This window comes from Hippocampus bargibanti, linkage group LG17, assembly GCF_051943395.1.
Source record: "Hippocampus bargibanti isolate YZ-2025 linkage group LG17, ASM5194339v1, whole genome shotgun sequence".
In the NCBI taxonomy this organism is placed as follows: Eukaryota; Metazoa; Chordata; class Actinopteri; order Syngnathiformes; family Syngnathidae; genus Hippocampus; species Hippocampus bargibanti.
Genome location: NC_142750.1, coordinates 15,706,351 through 15,712,660, shown reverse-complemented (window position 1 = coordinate 15,712,660; position 6,310 = coordinate 15,706,351).

The following is a 6,310-nucleotide window of genomic DNA, read 5'->3' as shown; positions in this document are numbered from 1 at the left end:
CGGTTTGGTGTTCTTCCGCCACTATGGCGAAAACTAGTTTGTATGCCAAGATTATACTCTGGCAAATTTAATGTTCGTAAAGTGAAAAGTTCGTCAGCGAAAGCGCTCGTAAGCCGAGGTATCACTGTACCTCTTACATTAAGGAATGTCCTTCCATACTTATTTGTCATGTTCTTGATTATGATGATGCTCGTGTAGCATGTCCTACCGGAGACAAATTCCTTGTGTGTTCTACATACTTAGCCAAAGAAGATGATTCTGATTCTGACATGATAAAGCCAAAAAACATGATTTGCAGTAGTGTTTCTGATCTCGGAGAGTTTACATATTCACCCCATCCTCTGGGCTTTTGCACATATACAAACATGAAATGAATAGAAACTTTGAATCATTCTTACGGGAGAATAAAGGAACAGTGAATGGAATGCTTTTATGTATGTGCCTGCGATTGGATGACAACAAAGAAGTCCAAGATGGCGCCTGAGTAGACACCCGTCAGCAAGTCTTGCTTTCTTTGTTGTTTTTGTCTTGTTTTTGTGTTTCCTTTGTCATTTTGTGTTGTTGTGCGTCATGTGGAACAGATACGGATTGTTTTTTAGCATTTTTGGCCACGACATTCATCAAGGAAACTGTGCTGAGCGGTTGTGCCTTTTCGGCAGCACGAATATGCCACCACTGTTTTTGAATGGGAGGAATGTCGGTGCCATTTGACTGTCATCGCTGGACAAAATGTGCTTTTTTGCGCCTGTAACGGGCAGTATCTTCACAGCCCCGCTTTGTTCAGCGGAAAGGTCGGTGCTGTTGGACCATCTGCGGCTGGATGGATGCATGGCTTGAAGAGCCTCGATGAAAAGAAAGAAGCTTCAGCCCAGAGCGCCGATGCGGATGTGGAACTGTCGCGGCTAGGAATTGTCCTTGCACCACGTGGCCAGGCGGCTGACCTCGTCCCTGTGGGCTGTCTCCTCGTCGTTGTTGATGAGGCCCACCACAGTCGTGTCATCCGTAAACTTTATGAAGAGGTTGGAGCTGGGTGATGATGGTGAGCAGTCGTGCGTGAGCAGAGTGAAGAGGAGGGGGACTCTCTGTGTCTTTGTGTCTTTGTGTTGTCATATTGTCTTTGTTTTGTTATATTATTTGTTGTTTGGGTGGCTCAGCACACACCCCTGGGGGGCCCCTGTGTTCAGCGTGAAGGTGCTGGAAGCGTTGTCGCCAACTCTGACTGCCTGTGGTCCAGCAGCCAGTTGCACAGGGAGGTGCTGATCCCCAGTTTGCTCAGTTTATCGGTGAGTTGTTGGGGGATGATTGTGTTGAATGCTGAGCTGAAGTCGATGAACAGCATTCTGACGTAGGAGTCTCTGGTCTCCAGGTGGGTGAGCGCTGTGTGGAGAGCAGTGGAGATGGCATCATCGGTTGAGCGGTTGGGCCGATATGCAAATTGGAAGGGGTCATGGTTGGGGGGGAGGGCAGCCTTGATGTGGTTCATAACTAACCGCTCGAAGCACTTCATGAGGATGGGAGTGAGTGCGACCGGGCGGTAGTCATTGTGGCAGGTGGGGGACGACTTCTTAGGGACCGGGATAATGGTGGTGGCTTTGAGGCACATGGGCACAACAGCCTGGCTCAGAGAGGTGTTGAAGATGTCCGTGAAGACATCTGTGAGCTCCACAGCGCAGTCTCTCAGAACACGGCCAGGAATGCCGTCGGGACCCGGGGCTTTTCGTGGGTTGGTCCCTCTGAGGGATCGCCTCACGCTGTCCTGGGACAGTGTCAGCACCTGTTCGCCGGGAGGTGGTGGGGTCTTCTGTGCTGGAGTGCTGTTGTCTGCCTCGAAGCGGGCGAAGAAGTCGTTCAGCTGGTTCAGCAGAGTGGTAGAGTTCTCGCAGGTCTGAGGAGTGGGCTTGTAGTCTGTGATGGTCTGTATCCCACGCCACAGGTTCCTGGTGTCTCTGCTGTCTATGAAGTGGTTGGCGATCCTCCTGGAGTGCTATCTCTTGGCCATCCTGATGCCACGTGACAGGTTGGCCCTGGCTGTCCTCAGGCCCAGCTCATCGCCAGCTTTGTAGGCAGCGTTCCGAGCCCTGAGGAGCCTGTGGACTTCACCTGTCAGCCATGGCTTCTGGTTGGCCCGGATGGTGACAGATCTGGTGACAGTCACGTCATCCATGCACTTCCTCATGTAGGAGGTAACAGAGTCTGTGTATTCTTGGAGGTCGGTGTTGTTGTTGTAGGTGGCCGCTTGTCTGAACATGTTCCAGTCAGTGTTGGAGAAGCAGTCTTTGAGTGCCTCTGACGACCCATCAGGCCACACCCTTATCTGCTTCTTGACTGGTTTGACGACTTTGACAAGTGGCCTGTATGCGGGCATTAACATGATAGTGAAGTGGTCCGAAGCTCCTAGGTGGGGGAGGGGCTAGGCTTTGTAGGATCCTTTGTGTGTGGTGAAAACATTGTCCAGAATGTTGTTACCTCTCGTCGGAAAGTTAATGTGTCCATGGAGTTGTGGAAAAACACTTTTCGGGTTGGCATGGTTGAAATCGCCAGCCAGGATAAGGAAAGCATCTGGGTGGGCTGTCTGTTGCTCGTTGATGTGCTGGTAGAGTTCATTCAATGCCGCGCTCCTGTTGTTAATTGAGCTCGGGGGAATGTAAACTGCTACCAGCAGTATGGAACTAAATTCCCTCGGCAGGTAGAATGGCCGACATTTTATGACCATAAGTTCCATCAGTGGTGAACAGTGTTTGCATACCACAACAGCGTTGCGGCACCAGGCATCACTGATGTAAACACAGAGTCCCCCGCCGCGAGTCTTCCCCCCGTCGACGAGCGCTCTGTCTTCCCGGAAGCTAGTTAGCTGGGCTAGCTGAACGGCACTGTCCGGTATGCTGTCGGTCAGCCATGTTTCCACAAACAAAGGCACAACACTCACCCACGGTCTTGGAAGTTGAGCGGAGAAGTCTGATGTAGTCCATTTTATTGTGCAGCGAGCGCACGTTAGCCAGCGTGATGGTAGGAATGCAAGGCCGGTGGGGGCTAGCCGGGGGGGGATAGGCTCCAGCACCCTCTGCGACCCTAATAAGGAATAAGTGGTACGGAAAATGGATGGATCGGTTTTTTTTGTTGTTGTTTTGGCTTCAAGATGGTGCCGCAAGAGTGGCTGCCTTTCCAGCAGCCCCTGTATTTTGTTTTCTACTTCTTTCAATCCTTTCATCTTCCTTTCATAACTTTCCTGTTGTGAAATGAAAATGTCTCCACAGCGAGACTAATAAAAATAAATCCAATCCAATCCAAGTGGGTGTACTGTATTCAATGGAATATAGGTTGAAAAGTATTTGCAAAGCATGGTATTTTTTCCTTTTTTTCTGAACTATTAGACAATCCAAATTCTTTCGGATTGGGGTTTGTATCACATGAATAAGAAAAAATTGCAGTGTAATCATTTTTCATGGCTTGAAGTCATATTTGTGAGTGTGTGTGCGTGTTTGTGTATGTGTATGCATGTGTGTGCGAGTGTTTGCATGTGTGTGTGTGTGTGTGTGTGCGTGTGCGTGCGTGTGTGTGTGTGTGTGTGTGTGTGCACATTCCAGTAAATACATCTGTTGCAATTATTCATCACCTCCCATGACTCCCACACCATCTGTCATTGACAAACTATGGCCAACCCCAAATTGGTGACTCAAACACAGTGACACAGACACAACAAAATTCAACTTGTCAATTATTAAATGATGAACAAAAGCAATAACAAACACAAAATAACAAAAACATTCAGATGACAAAAAGACAATAGACATAAAATCACTTTAATGGTTAAAAAAAACTGTTGCTGATTACCAAAAAACACATACATCAAAACACTGGTAACAGTTATTGTAACTCTTGACACACAACTTAAAGGACAACCGAAGTCACTTTTTCGTTTCTTAACTGACATCAGAAAACTGTTTGATAGCATCTAAAATACCCACAACATGCAATATGATATTTTTATTCAAATGGAAAACACCAATAAAATGACTTAAAGTGTCCAAAATCTGCAAAAAAATGAGCTGCGAGTTGGGCATTTTCAGAAAGTCCCGCCCCCAGTTTGTGACGTCACGCCAAGACGTCTTGCATTGCTGGAGAATCAAAACAATGGCTTCAGATTATGAATATGCTTTCTTGTTACACATCCAGTTATGAAAATGATTCAAATAGTTCTGAAGAGGAAAGCACACATGTTTGCAATTGATTAAAGAAGTCCTTCCGTGTCATTTTGAGGCATCTGGCCTTCAATATAGCGTCCCAGAAAAGAGGCAGAACATGGCGATCAAGCTCCCTGTGAGGAATTAATCAGCCCATTTCCACAGGCTGATAAATTCCTTATATGCAGCTTGGTCGCCCTCTTCTGGCTCTTTTTGGTGCAACATGACATTTTCAGACCAAACAAGCACAGCAAAATGCATTGACGTGATGGAAGGACTGCTACAATGTGTCCTTTTTCTTCGGTCAGGGGCGTTCCTTCAGTGACGTCACATACGGCCTCGTCACCAAGTCAAAAACAAGACTTACGGAATATTCAGCGCGTGTCTTAAAACGTAAAATATAGCTATATGCGGTGGAATCTTTGTAAAATACGCTCAGTAGAAGTCATTTGAAGCCATTTTACAAATTATGGCCACAACTTGTCCGGAGACGTCGGTTGTCCTTTAAGCTTATTTGTAAAGTAACAGGGAAAACAAACATTTGTTACATATCTCTTTGGCCACGATGAGCAATAGCTCAGGACAAAGGGAAATGCAGGCAATCCCGGACCTCCAATGGCCGCTGGTCTGTGAATACTGCAAGTCTGTATATAATTGAAGACAGAACACCTCATGTATTCTTTTTTAAATGTCATTGAAGAGAACTCAGGCATTCAATAAATACATATGCTCCCAACAGTGAACAAGGTATAAACAGTCAGTACTTAATTACTAATTTCTTCTGCATTGCCTTTGAAAGGACAACCGACGTCTCTGGACAAGTTGTGTCCATAATTTGTAAAATGGCTTCAAATGACTTCTATTGAGCGTATTTATACTTACGCCTTCCATTCCATTTAGTATACGCTGAAACATGTCAGGTATTTGAACACCTACACTGTCTGTAAGTAAAGAATCTGCTTTAAATTAGATATCAAGTAGACAGGATGAACTTAGTACAACGATTACTTTTTAGACACTTTAAGTCATTTTTATTGGTGTTTTGGGTATTTTAAATGCTATAAAATGTTTTTCTGATGTCAGTTAGGAAACAAAAAAGTGAAGTCGGTTGTCCTTTAAGGTGTCTGCATTTGACGGGTACCATTCAAATATGAACGAGGGAGAGAAAGAGAAAGAGAGAGGTGAGGGGGGGGGGCAGAGAGATTTACAGACAGACACACTGTCAGACCGATATTATATTGGGAGAATTGGGAGAATAGGATCAGGGCAAAGAGTGAGCATCAAACCATCTGAACAATTGTTGAAATCAATACATTGAATGCATTCTATGTATTTTTTTCTGATAATCATGGTTTTCGATTTTACATCATTGAATTGGTGGAATGGGATGGGATAATATTAGTCCGATCGGTGGCACATGAACAATCAAGGGTTTGGATAGAGTTACATGAGAAATCCACGCATCTATCCATTTTCAAAACCACCTATCCTGAACGAGGTCGCAAGGAGTTGCTGGAGCTTATCCCAGCAAGGCAAACTTCACCCAGCCTGTTGCTCGGGCGCAGACAGACAGACAGATAAACATTTGCACCCACATTCCCATCGTCACTGAGTGGGAACCGATCCACAGTGCCCAGACACAAGGCCACTACACCATCGGCGACTTTAAATTATAAATAAAACATTAAAAAAGATATTTTTTTTCTTTTAAATGCAACAACAGAGTAATGGCAGTAGTAATAGTAATAGTAATAGTAATAGTAATAGTAATAGTAATAGTAATAGTAATAGTAATAGTAATAGTAATAGCAGCCCAGTGCCTCCAAATAAAACGTAAACTATACCAATTAAATCATTGAATAAAATTAATAACTAGATTTGTGTTGTTTTGCAAGTACAGTAAAGTCTCGTTATATCGATATTCTAGGGAGTCCGAAAAATATCGATATAACCGGGACTATCGATATATCCGACCCTGAGCGCATGTAATTTTCTCAGTGCGTGCATAGAAATAGTATCGTAATAAGCAGGACTATCGATATAACCGATATCGATATAACGAGACTTTACTGTAGTTAAGAACCCCCTCATTTTCACTTCATTTGATAGCTTGTTCCTTTGCCTTGTTG